The sequence below is a fragment of the Pinus tabuliformis genome, chromosome 8 (genome assembly GCF_031772625.1).
Source record: "Pinus tabuliformis cultivar Carrire ecotype Pingquan chromosome 8, CPIR1, whole genome shotgun sequence".
Classification (NCBI taxonomy): Eukaryota; Viridiplantae; Streptophyta; class Pinopsida; order Pinales; family Pinaceae; genus Pinus; species Pinus tabuliformis.
Window position 1 is genome coordinate 1,237,227,142 of NC_142294.1, and position 17,531 is coordinate 1,237,244,672.

Below are 17,531 nucleotides of genomic sequence, written 5' to 3' on the forward strand. Positions count from 1 at the left end.
CAAAGTCGTGCATGCTAGTTACTGTTGACCCACATTATTTAAGGATGCACATGCTTATGTTCGTAAGTGTTTAGTTTTCCAAATATGTGGTGGTCATGTTAGAAAGTCAATTGCCCCATTACAACCCATTATTATAGAACAACTTTTTCAACAATGGGGATTGGATGTCATTGCTGAAATATTTTCGTACTCATCAAAGCAACATCATTATATTTTGACTGCTATAGATTATTTTACTCAATGGATAGAAGCAATTCCTCTAAAACAAGTGAATGAGCAGGAATTCATCAACTACCTCAAACAAAATATCATCACCAGGTTTGACATTCCTACATCACTTGTTTTTTTATAATGCAACTTATTTCTGATCACTCAAACTTTACGATTTTTCATTATAAAATGGTATAGTTTTGAAACATTCTTCCAGTTATTATCCTCATGGAAATAATATAGTTGAATCAACCAATAAAAATCTAATCCATATTATTAAGAAAATTGTTTCCTATGAGCAAAGGAACTGACATAATGCTTTGGTGAATGCCTTGAGGGATGATCATGTCACATCGAAACCCTATTTGAAAACTTCTCCTTACTTTTGTATGGGAAAGAAGCCATCCTAACTTCAAACCTATAACTCGAAGCCCTTCAACTATCTCAAGAATCTCAGGGTAAGCCATGCCTTATGGTTCATAATAGGATAGATATGTTGAAAAGTGTAACTAGGGTCGCTCTTCATAATGTCTAATGTAATCATGATTTTTTGTATTTGATGAAAAGGGAACAAAACAAATTATTATTATTGTTTTAAAGCATGGGTTTCATGCTCAAGGTAATTTTATTTATAGGTCAAGCACCCATTGAGTACTTCTTGTTGGGTGTGGAGCTTAATTATCTTCTTGATTCATAGGTCTTGTTTCATCTGGGTGTATACCCCAGGAAGACTGTACACCCCTTCATGCGAGGGGGACTTGTCCCCCCCCGAAGCTAAAAATAGATGAAAAATGACCTTGTAAAATATTGTAATTTTGTAATCAATTTGGGTCGTTCATTATGCAGATGATATGACGTTAAAAGTTATGTTAATTTAGGGTTTTTTCCCTAGAAGGAAACCTGTTGTAGTGGCTACAACCACCCTCCAAAATTTTGCCTTACCCTGTTTTGGAACCTCCCTAGCAACCTTTCACAGCACCTTGTCTTGCTTCTTCAAGTACACAAGCTTCAGTTTTTTTCATGCACAAAGGCAGCCTGTCGATCACATCTTGATGCATTTCCCTCACAGGTTGTTCACCTAGACTTGGTCCATCTCTAGGCTTAGCAGCTTCCCCAAGAAAATTTCACATTTCTTGAGGGTAACCAACCTTCCCTCCAAAAATTGTGCAATTATGTCTCGTAGCCTGCTAGGCTCCATAATTGCGCAATTCTTCCAGCCAACACTCCCAGCAGGAATTGCGTAAATTTCCCCACCAAGGATGCTCAACCTAGAATTTGTGAAAATCTAGGCAGCAATCAGCTGCTCTGTGCAGAAATTGAGCAAACTTCCTCGGCAATAAGCCCAGCTCCCAGCCAGAAATGCACATTTTTCTCAAGCAGTTGAGCAGTTCCATGCATGAGCAGTATGATTGACTAGTTCCACTTGGGACAAAGGAAACTTGAATTGCATCCATGCATGACTTGCTCCTCCTGGAATAGAAAAAGGCAACATGCAAAATTCATCCAATGATTCAGGGAGCTATTTTTAGTAGTCGGGGGTTACATGCAAAGTTGTTTTAGAAGGTTCCCTCCAAGTGTCGCTTTTTCCTAGATTTGTGGCATGCGTGTCATGATCCCAAACTTATTTATTCAACACATCAAAGCTCATTCTTTCACATTAATCTTGGAGCTCGAACATCCCAAAGCACATCCAAAACTCTTCAACACATCTGGCTCAGCTATTCACGGGTAATTGGCCTCAACTTGTCTTTTTCAGCATTTCTATCGCTTTTTGTGTATTCACTTGTGTGAGTTTTGTTTGCTTGATTTCTTTCAGCACTTGCTATCATTTACATGTATACTAGCTTGTCCTAGCTCTATTTCAGTTTCCGTTGTTATCTCATTGTTGTCGCATGCATGAAGTTGTTTTGCACGAACGTTCATCGAACCAGCGAATCGATTCAACCACATGGATGTTGATATGTTTGTTGAATCTTTCATTCATGTTTGTCATGCACTGTCAATCACTTATGCTTTCATTTAGTGTCGTCGTGCATTCACTGTCTTATTTTCTTTCAGTTGCCTATTGGCGAGTCGGGCCAACACCTTCACCTAGACTACATTGCGCAATCTGGGGAAGGAAGGCTCTACCTTCCTCTACAGAAATGTGCATTTATACCCAGCACTACCCTCCAGGATTGTTTTATGCATTTCTGAGGGGCAGTGATTGTTGGCCCAGAAAATTGCACAATGCAGCCCCTGAGCTTGTAGTCACTCCCAACTGGAATTACATATTACGCAATCCCAACAGCTAGTCTCAATTGCGCATTGCGTAGATCTAGTAGCCAGTCCTGCCTCCCAAACAACCTAGACTTCCTTTTGCGTAGTTCTAGCAGCCATTCACCGAGCCTCCCAGAAGAAATTGCGCAATCTTTCCCATCAATTTCCCAGGTATGTGTTGTGTCATTCCCAAAAGTTGCTTTTTTTCACTAACAGATTTCTTTCCATGCATGTTTATTGTCTCCATATCTTTCAGGTGTTCCTTTGTCTCAATGGATTCCAAGAGAACAGGATCTTAGGACACTTATGGAAATGTAGTTGGAGCAGCAATTGAGAAAGTGTCCTCTAGTCTGTCGATCTATGAAGATACAAAGTTGTCTCTAGATAAGGACATCTAACTGAAGTGGCAAGAGGTCAATGAAACATTTGCAGGAACTTTTTGGGAACACCTAGAAGACCGTTAGGTGTACGTGAACATTCAAAAGTCTAGCTTGTACTAGATTTCATGCATATATCCCGTGTTCCCATGTGCGGACATGACACATTGGATCATCTCTCACATTGATCCTGAGACGATGACCTTGAGTAGTGTCAGTGGGACGAAGCTTGCGACCTTCTGGGAATGAGATTATGATGAGATGTATTAGATGCCATAGCTCATGACTATCATGGAGACTCCATTCAGCTTACCCAATATCAGTGCTAACTGCAGAGACATTCTAAAGAATTGGGCAAAGGAGCCAGCTCGATTTAGGTTTACACCCAACCAGATCTATAAGACAAAGATAATGAGGAAGGCATACCAATACTTGATCATATTTGCTTGTCAACTGTATGGCCAAGAAAGCACGGAAAACTTCCCACAGAGTTGGGTAGCTGCACTGGACCAATTGGCTAGAGAAGTAAAACCATGTAACTGGTCCGATATACTGGCTCATCAGCTAAAGGAGCAAGTAACGAAGGCTCGATAGTCACCTAGAGGTATGCATGTAGAGATTTACATGTCCGCCTACATTCTAGGTGCAGTCTGTGCCAACAAGAGTTCCCAGGTTTGGAGTGGGCATGGTCATCGGTGGAGATTGTTGTGAACATGTATTTCATGTTGTTGTCTGAATACAACTTCAAAGAAGTAATCACACGGTTGTCTGACCATTTTTCCACCTCGATGTACAAGATGATATTCAGACAGGATCCACCCTGCATGTCAAAGGAAGCAATGGAGGCATTGATAGACTTGCAGATTGGTATGCCTCACCATCCGACACTTTCATCCAAATGTTCAGTGTGGAGAAGCCTCCATATGTTTTGCCAAAGATTTCCTTGGACGTACTTGTCATGCAGGAAGTAGCATATCACATCTCAACACAATTGACAACTAGATTGCATCATAAGAAGAAGGCACCTTAGCCCACTCTTCCCTTGCGGATTGGGTTATATGAGATCCGAAGTATCAAGCAAGCAGATGTCAAAGCAGAATTGAGGAAGAATTACCCATTCGATCGCCGAACCTACAATCCGTATGACCCACATTGCATTGTGAAATATCACTGCATGAGATTTCAATTCAACTGGACCCATGGGGCATTTCATTGGGTCGAGGAGGACCCATGGAGATATTTCTATAGTTTCTCCACACCCAATGAACCGATTGGATTCACTATGGAGTGGTTGGAGAAGCAGCATCACAGAGAGCACTGGCAGTAGCAGCGGTAACAGCAGTGGCACCAGAGGCAAGCATACCAGTGTGCAACAAAGGGAAGAGGAAGATTGTCGATCGCATGGAGGAGGAGAAAAGCTACAAGTTTTGAGCAGATGCACTTGTAGAGAAAAAAGTTATGGCTATAGAGACAAAGAAGTAGTAGTGCGACAAGCAAATCACGCGAAGGAAGAAGGAAAAGAAGAGAATGGAAGAAGCAAAGAAGGATTTGCATGAGCTGAGGGAGCAACTCCAAAAGGAAAAAGTGTTGCGCAAATAAGAGAGGGAAGTGCAGCAGCAGTAGATACAACAGGGGGTGCAACATGTGCAAACAGATGAAGCACCACCCGTACAAGTAATTGATTCATCTGAATAGTTGGCATCAGCTGAACAGGGTGAACCATCATAGGGGAAAGACTTCGGTCATGAGATAGAACAAGCACTTCAATAGTTGGATGCATACATGGAGTAGTAGGAGTTGGAACAGGACACCAACCTCATGCCTCACCACAAAGAGGTCGAATCACCCACTTCAATGCATCCAGAAGAGGAGCAAGTCTCGGATGACCAAGGAGGCACTAGGATCCTTAGTGGTCAGCCAAAAGAAGAGATGCACAACATCTCATTTGATGAATCCCAACATAGAGTTGTGCAGTCTCGCAGAGTGTCAACTCCAGAGGATCAAACATCTCTTGCACAAGTTGAAGAATGAGTGATCATGGCTGATGTGCACAAATATCCATCTGCCTTGGCCGATGTAACCAAAGTGTATGCCAAAGCCACTAGCTCAAGTATTCACTTCCTAATAGCTGAGAATGAGCAAATTGAAAAGGAACTACAAACTACCAAGCAAGGAGGAGACTTGGTGACAATGTCTACCCAAGTTGAACTAAAGAAGGCAATACTAGATGAATTTTTTTCTCTTGAAACAGTTATTGAATCATTGTACTCCAAGTTTGGTACCGTGCACAAGGTAGTCATCCATCCCAACGGATGGCAGCAACGATGTGCTAGAAGAGCACGCATCTTGATGAACGTTCATTTTGCTATTGATGACATGCAAACATGGATGATGAAGTACAAGGGATCCCTACTTCACTTGCCAAAGATGATGAGAGCAAATGCAATCAAGCTAAAATCATGTATCTGGAGTCAGATCCGTAACTATGATGACCTCCCTCAACTCATCACTAGCATACAGGCTTCCCATGCACGATTATTCAAAAGCATGGATGTTGTGGTGGGCAGACATTCGATCCCATCACATGGGACTATCACCCAGATGATGAAAAAGAAGCAGGTCTGACTAGATCTTGACTCCTACTTTGACGGGTTGATGCGCATCGCCACCAGCCCAGACTTGACTATCAATGCAGACATCATGCACAAGTATGTTGTTGGTCTAGCCACATTGAAGACAATGATGTGCATGCTTTCAGACGAGTTGGACAGAGGAGCCCGAGTAGTGTACCCGGATGTTATGGAGGTAAGGGTCATTTTTCAAACGGATGTCACCACGGAACACATGGACACTATCAGGGACTACAAAGCTTGGCATCAATATGTTATTGTTGATCAGCATGAGGATGTTGAGCAGTTGGATTTTTATAGTTGTCTAAGTTAGAGTGATGTCTAGTTTTTCTTGCTCAAGCCATTGTGTTCACATGGGCACCTGTGCATTGTAATGTTGAGTCTATCAAGTGTAAGTCAAGTGTCAATAGTGGATGCAAGCCATTGTGTTCACATGGGCACATGTGCATTGTAATTTTGAGTCTGTCAAGTGTAAGTCAAGTGTCAATAGTGGATGTAACAATCATAGAGTAGGTGAAGAGTCATGAGGGTAGTTGAACAGTCGCAAAGGGGAATGTCAAGGGCCACCCCACCCTTTGCTATAAATAGTCCCTCATAACTCATTGTATAGGCTTTTGTCAACCAAGCTTCCGATAAGACTATCTTAGAGAGAGCTTGGACAATATTGTAACGCACCTTGGCTTCTCCACTGCACGGATCTAGTTCATCTCTTTGGAGGAGCAAGCGGATGTGGCTGTAACGTTCCATTGTTGGGGCTAGCAGGTTTACATGGATGTATTGCATGATTGGGACTTACAATTCTTTATATAATAAGAGCTAGTACATTTTCATGCATATGTTGTTATTGTAGTTGGATTGTTTTGGTTCCTTAGCAATGCATGTTGCTTAACTTACGTAGTTGTGTATGAATTGCTTTGTATGCAATTATATGAATCTTGTTTCAGATGTTTTGTTGGTTTAATCATCACTTTGGATTTTCGATTGACCTGCTTTCCATCTTGTGATGCATCTTCATTCGTGTGTTCCCTTCCTAGCTGAGTACTATTACAGTTTTCCAAGGGGCACACTCATCTCACCCCCCATGTGTTAGAACCTCTCATGCACCTTCCATGACTCACTACAGTGTTCACACCCATGCTACTAACAGAGTTATCTTACTTTCCTCTATGCGACATCGCGTCAAGGCATTGCTTTATGACCCACTACTGGGACTCCTACACCAAACAATTTGAGGTATAATTGGGACTTCTTACCAGGGATATCCCCTTGACCTGTTGGTGGGTCAAGCACCATCAACATTTCTGGTGCTAGAAGGAGGGTGAGATGACAAGCTATGTTCTTTCATCCAGTTTTGAACCTTTGCATACCTTTCATGGATTCTTGCACTCTTCTTCCCTGCGATGTTTTTTCAGTTGTGAATATGTCTCCATCATGGGGGAGTTTTTCAATATCTTATCCACTTACACGTATGATGGTGAAGGAAAAGTGGCCTGCCATGAGTACTTTCATGACTTTCTTTCCATGATTCATGAGGAAGATGGGTGTTCTGACGAACAGAACAGCTTGCTGCTTGCACACACACTTCGCGAATCTCCACATCGTTGGCTTCCTAGCCTACTGGCTGACAACATGCACTCACTTGAGCACTTTTGTGATCTCATTGATGACACTTTCTATCACTTTGATCCAGACCATCTTGACCAAAAACTGTTACAACAATGGAAGGCTCTACATGAATTGGTTATTGATTTTTGGCAGCGCTTTCGTGACTTGCAGTTTCAAGCTCCAAGGAGCCAGATGAAATTTCCTTATCTTTGGGACCATTCAAGTATTGCCTTAAGAAGTTTGCTCGTCCCAAGAAGAAGTTTGAGATCAAGAATCGCTCAACATTCTTCATTGGTGGAGCTGCGCAATCTCATGTGGATGTGGGCACTATCTCAACTAACTGTATGCCTTCCTCTCATTCAACAACTCCACCATTGTCGAGTGATGTTGAGGATCATGCTCACACACTTTTTCATCTTTCACATCCTCCCAACATCAATTTGCTTTATTTTCACACATATTTGGTTATGAGTCCTTCAAATTCTCATATGCATTTTTTCTATGACCTCTGTCTTCGCACTCGAGTGTTCCTACAGATGATATTTTCTTGTGTTCATCCATTTCGGACTCTTCACTTGTTGTGAACAAGGAACAACCCATTGACGGAGTTAGTGTTACACAACCAACATGCGATGTCATTCATGAAGAGTATGAGTGGGAGCTTGAGCATCAACACTCGACGAAGGAGGACTCCCTTCTATCTGAGCCCCATCCGTTCTTTCCTAACATCTTTGGTGAACCTTCCATCCATGATTTCACATGTGTGTCTTCATCCACGAATGCACCCATTGTTGATCACTCATAGGACTCACGGGATGTTGGTCCATCATTCGACAATGGAGAGGATAAGCTTTTCATTAAAAATCCACTTGATCTTTTATCTATATTTTCTGGAAACACAAAGGATGAGTTTGTTCGCTTTTAATATACCCCTATTTGATTCATCTGATCATGAGGATGAGTTTATTTGCTTTTAATCTACCCCTCTTTGATTCATCTGATCATTGATTTTTATGATCATGGTAGTCATGTTCCATTTGTTTCCATATTTGATCACAATCATGAATCTATCACAGTTGATCTTTCAAACCCACTGGTTTATGATGATCTATCCGATGATGAAGTTGAAACACCCAAGACTATCGAGGCACTTCAGCCCGAGTTGATGATTATGTCAGGTCCTCGCTCTCTTGGGGTTAGTCTCACTTCTGATCATGAAACTGTTCAATCACCCAAGGCTCCTCATCACTCATCTATATGTATTGAAGATCCATCTCACACACAAATCATATTTCCTCCACTCAACCTTCACGATCCCATCACTCATGCATTGGAGGAATCTTACATTTTAAGCACACATGTACAAAGCAAGTTATCTTTTTTTCTTTCATTTGCTTACTGTCTCAGTCAAGAGTGTGCTTATGCTTCAAAGTTGCATGTAGTGTCATATAGCACCATGATAATTCCATAGACTGCTCTTCATGCACTTGCACTCACTTATGTCCTATGGGCACTGGAAAACACGAAGTATGGTTGTCTTCATTGTTATATCTTTCTTGTTTGTTGGTTCGCATAATTGGGTTGCTCGTGGACCAAGCCTTCACCAACATGGGTCAACCAATGCGCCGGTGGCTACATTGGAAATATCACTTCACGTGATCAGGCCCATGCTCCGTTAGTGTAGGAGTAGGAGTAGTGTTCTCTTTCAATGAGTTTGCTTTCATTCTTGTTTGCTTACTCGCTTTGTTTGTTTGTATGTCTGCTTGTTTGTTTGCTTACTTGCTTTTCTTTCACTTTCACTTCCGTTCTTGCTTTGCTTTTCTTGTTTCGTTATATAGTTCGCTTGTTTCATTCGTAGGTTAGTTTTACATGAAACCATGTATGGCTCTTGAAACGAACTGGGTGAAGTACAAGAGGGCCTTTACAGCTATCACTACTTGGTTATCTGTCATCTTGCCTTTGTATGAAGAGCTTGTTACTTTTATTCCATGATACGTCGAAGGAAAATACATACTATTCGAAGTGAACTTGGTGAAAACACAATGCTTGCACACTAACTAGTGTCACCTTCTCTAGTTAGTTTTTTTGGGTTAACCCTTGTCAGCTCAGTCAAGTAGAGTAAGGTGAGGGGGAAAACCTTAACAGGCATGTCAGAGATATAATAAACTACTTCTCTATTGGAACAATATTTTTTGCACTCAATAAGTTGGGATCCCTCTTCTGCCTCTGAAATGAACAAGTGATATGCATAACGAAAAATGAAAAATGAAAAAGTCAAGAAAATCAAAATCAAAAATCAAAAATGAAAAAAAATCAAAATGAATAATGAATAAAGCGAAAGAAGAGAAAGGTTTCCTGCGTAGGGAGGTGATGCAAGTAACTCCGCTAGGGTATTGACCAAGCTCACTGGCAGCGGAGCCATGCTTGTGTTCATATGTGACTCTATCGAGGTACTGTCCATGCCTACTGGCAGCAGAGCAACACCAGAGATGAAACTAAGACACTGATGACTATATTGCTTGTGCACCAATATACCCCTCAAACCCAATCGAAACAATTGTTTTTCCTTTGCTTGGAATGTGTGTCAATCGAACAAGAGCTTCGCAGATGATACATATTATAATCAAGCTAGTGTGAAATCAAGATGAGCTTAGAACTGAACAATACTTCAGAGGTGTTAGACTTGCTTTTCACAAAGAAGGTCTGTTCAGAGAGCTAGAGTTCTACCAGTGTGTCGCCAAGTGTTGTAGCGGCTACAACCACCCTCCAAATTTTTTCCTTAACCCATTTTGGAGCCTCCCTACCAACCTTTCACAACACCTTGTCTTGCTTCGTCAAGTACACAAGCTTCGTTGTTTTTCATGCACAAAGGTAGCTTGTCAATCACAGCTTGATGCATTTCCCTCATAGGTTGTTCACTTGAACTTGGTCCAGCTGCAGGCTGAGCAGCTTCCCCAAGAAAATTGTGCATTTATGGACGAAAACCAACCTTCCCTCCAGAAATTGTGCAATTTTGTCTGGCAGCCTGTTGTGCTCTAGGATTACGCAATTTTACCAGCCAACACTCCCAGCAGGAATTGCGCAAATTTTCCCAACAGGGCTGCTTAGCCTAAAATTTGCACAAAACTGGGTAGCAATCAACTTCTCTACCTAGAAATTGCACAAACCTCTTGGGCAGTCATCCTAGCTCCCAGCCAGAAATGCACATTTTTCTCGCAGTTGAGAAGTTCCATGCACGAGCAGTCTGGTTGACCAATTCCACTCGAAACCAAGGAAACTTGACTTGCATGCATGCATGTCTTGCTCTTCTCGGAATAACAAAAGGAAACATGCAAAAGGCATCCCATGATTCAAGGATCTATTTTTAGTAGCCCAGGGTTACATGCAAATTTGTTTTAGAAGTTTCCTTCCAAGTGTCGCTTTTTACTAGATTTGTGGCATGTGCGCCATGAGCCCAAACTTATTTATTCGACACATCAAAGCTCATTCTTTCACATCGATCTTGGATCTCTAACATCCCACAGCACATCCAGGACTCTTCGACACATTCGTCTCAGCTATTCACGGGTAAGTGGCCTCAACTTGTGTTTTTCAGCATTTCTGTTGCTTTTTATGTATTCGCTTGTGTGAGTGTTGTTTTCTTGATTTCTTTGAGCGTTTACTGTCGTTTACATGTATACTATATTTTCCTAGTTGTGTTTCAATTTGTGTTGCTATCTCACTGTTGTTGTACGCATGAAACTGTTTTGCATGAATGTTCACCGAACCGGCGAATTGCTTCACCCACATGCATGTTGATCTATTTTTTGAATCTTTCATTCATGTTTTGCATGCAATGTCAATCACTTCTACTTTCACTTGGTGCCGTCATGCATTCACTGTCTTATTTTCTTTCAGTTTCGCGTCGGTGATTCGGGCCAACCTTGGCCCGAACTCTACCTTCATTGAGACTGCATTGCGCAATCTAGGGACGGAAGGCTCTGCCTTCCTCTCCATAAATGTGCAATTCTACCCAATACTACCCTCCATGACAATTTTGTGCATTTCTGAGGGGTAGTGGCTCCTCACCCAGAAAATTGTGCAATGCAATCCTGAGCCTGCAGTCAATCCCAGCTGGAATTATGCATTGCACAATCCCAACAACCAGTCTATATTGCACATTGTGCATATCCAGCAGCTAGTCCTGCCTCCTAAATAGCCCAGACTGCCTTTTGTGTAGTTCTGGTAGCCAGTCACCCAGCCTCTCAGAAGAAATTGTGCAATATTTCCCATCAGTTTCCAAGGTATGTGCTGTGTCATTCCCGAAGTTGCTTTGTTTTCACTGACAGATTTCTTGCCATGCATGTTGCTTGTCTCCAAATATTTTAGGTGTTCATCTATCTCAATGGCTTCCAAGAGAACAAGATCCCAAGACTCTGATGGAAATACAACTGGAGCAACAATTGAGCAAGTGTCCTCTAGTATGTTTATCTATGAAGATACAAAGTTGTATCTAGACAAGGACATCAAACTGAAGTGGAAAGAGGTCAATGAGACATTTGTAGGAACTTTTGGGGAACACCTTGAAGACCATCAGGTGTACGTGAACATTCAAAAGTCTGGCTTGTACCAGATTTCATGCAGATATTATGTGTTCCCATGCGCGGACATGATACAATAGATTGTTTCTCACACTGATCCTGAGATGATGACCTTGAGCAGTGTTAGTGGGATGAAGATTTGGGAACGAGATTATGATGAGATGTATCAGATGTCCGAGCCTGTGGCTGTCATGGAGACTCCATTCAGCTTACCCAACAATAGTGCTAACTCTAGAGACATTTTGAAGAATTGGGTAAAGGAGCTAGCTCGATTCAAGTTGACACCCAACCAGATCTACAAGACAAATATACTGAGGAAAGCATACCAATACTTGATCATATTTTCTTGTTGACTGTATGGCCAAGCAAACACGAAAACCTTCCCACAGATTTGGGTAGCTGCACTGGAGCAATTGGCTAGATAAGGAAAACCATGTAATTGGTCTGACATACTAGCTCACACAGAGGTATGCATGCAGATATTTACATGTCTGCCTACATCCTAGATGCAGTACGTGCCCGACAGGAGTTCCTAGGTTTGGAGTGAGCATGGTCACCGACAGAGACTACTCTGAACACGTATTTCAAGTTGTTGTCTGAATGCAGCTTCAAAGGAGTAATCACATAGCTATCCGACCATTTTTTCACCCCGATGTACAAGATGATATTCAAACAGGATCCACCCTGCATGTCAAAGGAAGCAATGGAGGCATTGATAGGCATTGCAGATTGGTATGCCTCACCGTCCGACACTTTCATCCGAATGTCCAGTGTGGAGAAGCCTCTACATGTTCTACCAAGGTTTGCCTTGGACGTGCTTGTCATGCAAGAAGTAGCATATCACATCTCGACAAGATTGACAGCTAGACTACATCGAAAGAAGAAGGCACCTTGGCCCACTCTTCCATTGCAGATTGGGTTATATGAGATTCGAAGTATCAAGCAAGCAGATGTTGAAGAAGAACTCATAAAGAAGTACCCATTCGACCTCTGAAGCTACGATCCATATGACCCACATTACATTGTGAAAGATCATTGCACGAGAGTTCATATCAGCTGGATCCACGTGGAATTTCATTGGGAGGAGGAGGACCCATGGAGATATTGCTATAGTTTCTCCAGACCCAATGAACCAATCAGCTTCAATGTGGAGTGGTTAGTGAAGCAGCATGAAGTAGCATCATGGAGAGCAGAAATAGTAGAAGCAGTGGCAGCAAAGCCAAGCATACCAGTGCACGACAAAGGGATGAGGAAGATTGTCGATCGCATGAAGGAGGAGTAAAGCTACAAGTTTTGAGTAGATCCACTTATAGAGAAAGCAGTTATGGCTATAGAGGCAAAGAGGCAACAACACGACAAGCGAATCGTGCGAAGATAGAAGGAGAATGAGAGAATGGAAGAAGCAGAGAAGGAGTTGCATGAGCTAAGGGAGCAACTCCGAAATCAACAAGAGCTGTGCAAACACGAGAGGGAAGCGCAACAACAACGGATACAGCAGGGGGTGCAACATGTGCAAATAGACGAAGTAGTGCACGTACAAGTAGTTGATTCATCTAAAAAGTTGGCATCAGGTGAACAGGGTGAACCATCGTAGGGGCAAGACTTTTCTCATGAGATAGAACAAGCACTTCAACAGCTGGATGCAGACATGGAGCAGCAGGAGTTGGAACAGGACACCGGCCTCATGCCTCACCACAAAGAGTTCGACTCACTCGCTTCGATGCATCTAGAAGAGGAGAAAGTATCGGATGACCAAGGAGGCACTAAGATCCTTGGTGATCAGCCAGAAGAAGAGATGCACAACATCTTATTTGATGAATCCCAACATAGAGTTGTGCAGTCTTGTAAAGTGTCAACTCTAGAGGATCAAACATCTCCCGTGCAAGTTGAATAACGAGTGATCGTGACTAATGTGCGCAATCATCTAGATGCCTTGCCAATGCAACCAGAGTGTATGCCGAAGGCACTAGCTCAAGTGTTCGCTTCCTAATAGCTGAGAATGAGCAAATGGAAAAGGAACTACAAACTACCAAGAAAGGAGGAGACTTGGTGACAATGTTCACCCGAGCTTAACTGAAGAAGGAAATTCTAGATGAAGTTTTGTCTCTTGACACAATTATGTGAGCATTGTACTCCAATTTTGGTACCATGCACAAGGCAATCGTCCATCTCAATGGATGGTAGTAGCGATGTGCTAGAAGTGCATGCATCTTGATAAACCTACATGATTCTTTTGATGACATGCAAACATGGACGATGAAGTACAAGGGAACCCCACTTCACTTGCCAAAGATGATGAGGTCTAATGTGATTGAGATAAAAGCACGTATTTGGAGTCAGATCTGGAACTATGAGGACCTTCTGTAACTCATCACTAGCATACAGGCTTCCCATGTATGAGTATTCAAGAGTATGGATGTTGTGGTTTGCACACATGTGATTCCATCACTTGTGACTCTCACCCAGGCAAAGACAAAGAAGCAAGTCTGACTAGAGCTTGACTCATACTTCAATGAGTTGATGCACATCGTCACTAGCCCAGACTTTCCTATCAATGCAGACATCATGCACAAGTATGTTGTTGGTTCGGCCACATTAAAGACAATGATGTGCATGCTTTTAGACGAGTTGGACAGAGAAGCCTGAGCAGTGTACCCAGATGCTATGGAGGCAAGGGTCAGGTTTCAAACGGATGTCATCACGGAACACACAGATGCTATGAGGGACTAAACAGCTTGGAATCAATATGTTACTATTTATCAGCGTGAGGATGTTGAGCAGTTGGACTTTTATAGTCGTCTAAGTCAGAGTGATGTCTATTTCGGCTTGCTCAAGCCATTGTGTTCACATGGGTACATGTGCATTGTAATTTTGAGTCATGTCAAGTGTAAGTCAAGTGTCAATAGTGGATGTAACAGTCATAGAGTAGATGAAGAGTCATGAGGGTAGTTGAACAGTCATAAAGGGGAATGTTAAGGGCTACCCGACCCTGTCTTATAAATAGTCCCTCATAACTCATTGCATAAGCTTTTGGTCAGCCAAGCTTCTGATAAGACTATCTTGGAGAGAGCTTGGACAGTATTGTAATGCACCTTGGCTTCTCCACTACACAGAGCTAGTTCATCTCTTTGGAGGAGTAGGGGGATGTGGCTGTAATGTTCCATTGTTGGGGCTAGCAGGTTTACATGGATGTATTGTATGATTGGGACTTACACCTCTTTATATAATAAGAGCCAACACATTTTCATGCATATGTTGTTATTGTAGTTGGATTGTTCTGGTTTCTTAGCAATGTATGTTGTTTAACTTACGTAGTTGTCTATGAAATTCTTTGTATGCAACCATATGAATCATGTTGCAGATGTGTTGTTGGTTTAATCATCTCTTTGGATTTCCAGCTGACCTGCTTTCTAGCTTGTGATGCATCTTCTCTCATGTGTTCCCTTCCCAGCTGAGTACTGTTACAATTTTCCAAGGGGTGCACTCATCTCACCCCCCATGTGTTAGAACATATCATGCACCTTCCTTGACTCACTGCAACAGTCACACCCTTGCTACAAACAGAGTTATCTTACTTGCCTCTATGCGACATCGCAGTCAAGGCATTGCTTTACGACCCACTATTGGGACTCCTACACAAAATAGTCTGAGGTCTAATTGGGACTTCTTACCAGGGAGATACCCTTGACATGTTGGCAAGTCCAGCACAATCAACACAACCCTTGATTGATATGAGGTAATTGTATTATGATTCTGAGTGTGAAAGAGAGAGGAGATTGTGTGAGAGCAAAGTGGAAATTATAGTGGATAGGTTGTAGATTGTATCTCTTCATTTTGATGGATAATATAAAAGGAAGGACTGACTCTTTCTCCATTGACGTATCCCAAATTGGGTGAACCACATATATATGTGCCTCTCTTGTTTTATTTTTTTTTGTATTTGTCTTTCCGCAATATTTTATGTACTTGAATGCTCTGTTAATTAATTTCTAACACATCTAAGACTTTGTAACAAATTCTAGGAGTCAATTGAGTCATTTTAATATGTAAGACCCCTTTGGGAATCTTATATTATGTAAAATAAATTTATTTGAGTCATAAAAGACCTACAAGGAAAGTTAACCTTGTTGCAACAAGTTGGCCTATATGAAAGATCAAGTTTGCCTCATGGAGGCAATTTGTAACCCTATAAATCCTATAGATAAGAGGAATTCGACCTCATTTGAAGGACACACACAAGACATATGAAGAAGAAAGAAAAGAATTTTGATCCTACAATAGGACATCCTAAGGCAAGTGAAGTTCAAGAAGGAAGCTAGAGTCGAATTGTTTTGGTCTCTCTCTCATATGCAATGAAATTTTGAACTCGTTGGGATCAAATTTGTTGGGGTCGAAATTGTCGGAGAAGTTGTTAGGATCAAATTTTATGGGATCAAAGTTGCTAGAGAATTTGTTGGGGTCGAAGTTACTTGAGAATTTGTTGGGGTCAAAGTTGCTGGAGAAGTTGTTCACGTCAAATTTGTTGGAAAAGTATTTGGGGAAGTTGCTAGAGAAGTTGTTGAAGTTTAAAGTTTTTGGTTGTAAGATTTGTAAGGAATGATCATCAACAAGGAAGGTTGACTTGGTCTTGGAGGGATCTTTGTCAAGGGTCATAGATCTTGGAATTCAAAATTTGAACATTCTTTAAGAAGAAAAGAATTCTAGTGGGTTTTCCTCTCAAGAGGAGAGGTTTTGTCCCTATCTAGTAGCCTACATTTTGTGTCCTCTTGTCTCATTGATCTTTATTTTTTGGTAGTTGTTTGATGATAAAGAACAAAATAATAATCAAATGAAAGAAGAAGCTAATAAAAAGTACATAAATTTAAGTGAAATAATGTCACAAGTAGTTATCAAAGTATGATAAATCACCTACTTAAGTTTCCCTTAGATTTCTCAACATGGTTTCAGAGCTAAGGTGACTATAACAATAAGGAAGCGTCAACATGAAGAAGATCATGCAATCAAAAGGTAGGAAAACTAAGAAGCATCAAGGACATAAAAAAAAGGCATCAAGGAGGACTATCCATCACATCACAAGGACAAGGATCACATCATCAAAAGAATAATAAGAATCCCTCGAATACCCTACCTCCATTCGAAGAAGGATTCTACACTTGAAGTCTCCACACTTTACATTTCTACATCCAAATGAATCAAGAAGAAGCATTGCCATCATCATCAAATAAATGGTGTATTATCATCCTTTAAGAAAGAAGACACCATCTCGGAAGGAATTATCCTCAATAAGGCATATTTAATCATAATCATCAAGAAGGCATCGAGTTGAAGACATCATCAAGGATCATCTTCACTTGACAAATAAGTATTCTATAGTTTAATGTCTCAATCCTCAAGCCAACTGACTTCATTATGAAATGAGAACAAAAAATTAGTTGGGACCTCAAACTACATTGCATGGAAGAATGGAATTGATATAATTATCATAGAGAATGAAGTTATTGAATATGTAAAGGGCTCTATCACCAAACCATCTCAAGAGAAATCTCAAGCACTATCAAAGTACATGAAAGGGGAAGTAGGGGCTCAAAGAATCCTCATAGAATCAATCAAGGATTCACGCATCCCTTATATAGTAAATATGGAGTCATCGAAAGAAATCTATGAAAAGTTGGTAAAATTGTTTTCCGTAAGCACTGCAAGAGAAGTTATATCATTGAGAACCAAATTATACAAGATGAAGGTATTAAAGGAATAACAGGTAGCCTCATACCTTATGAAGGTAACTCAAATAAGAGATCAACTACAAGATCGAGGGGAAATAATAAAGAAATTACCATGGTTGTGCTCAATGCACTTCCTGATGAATGGGA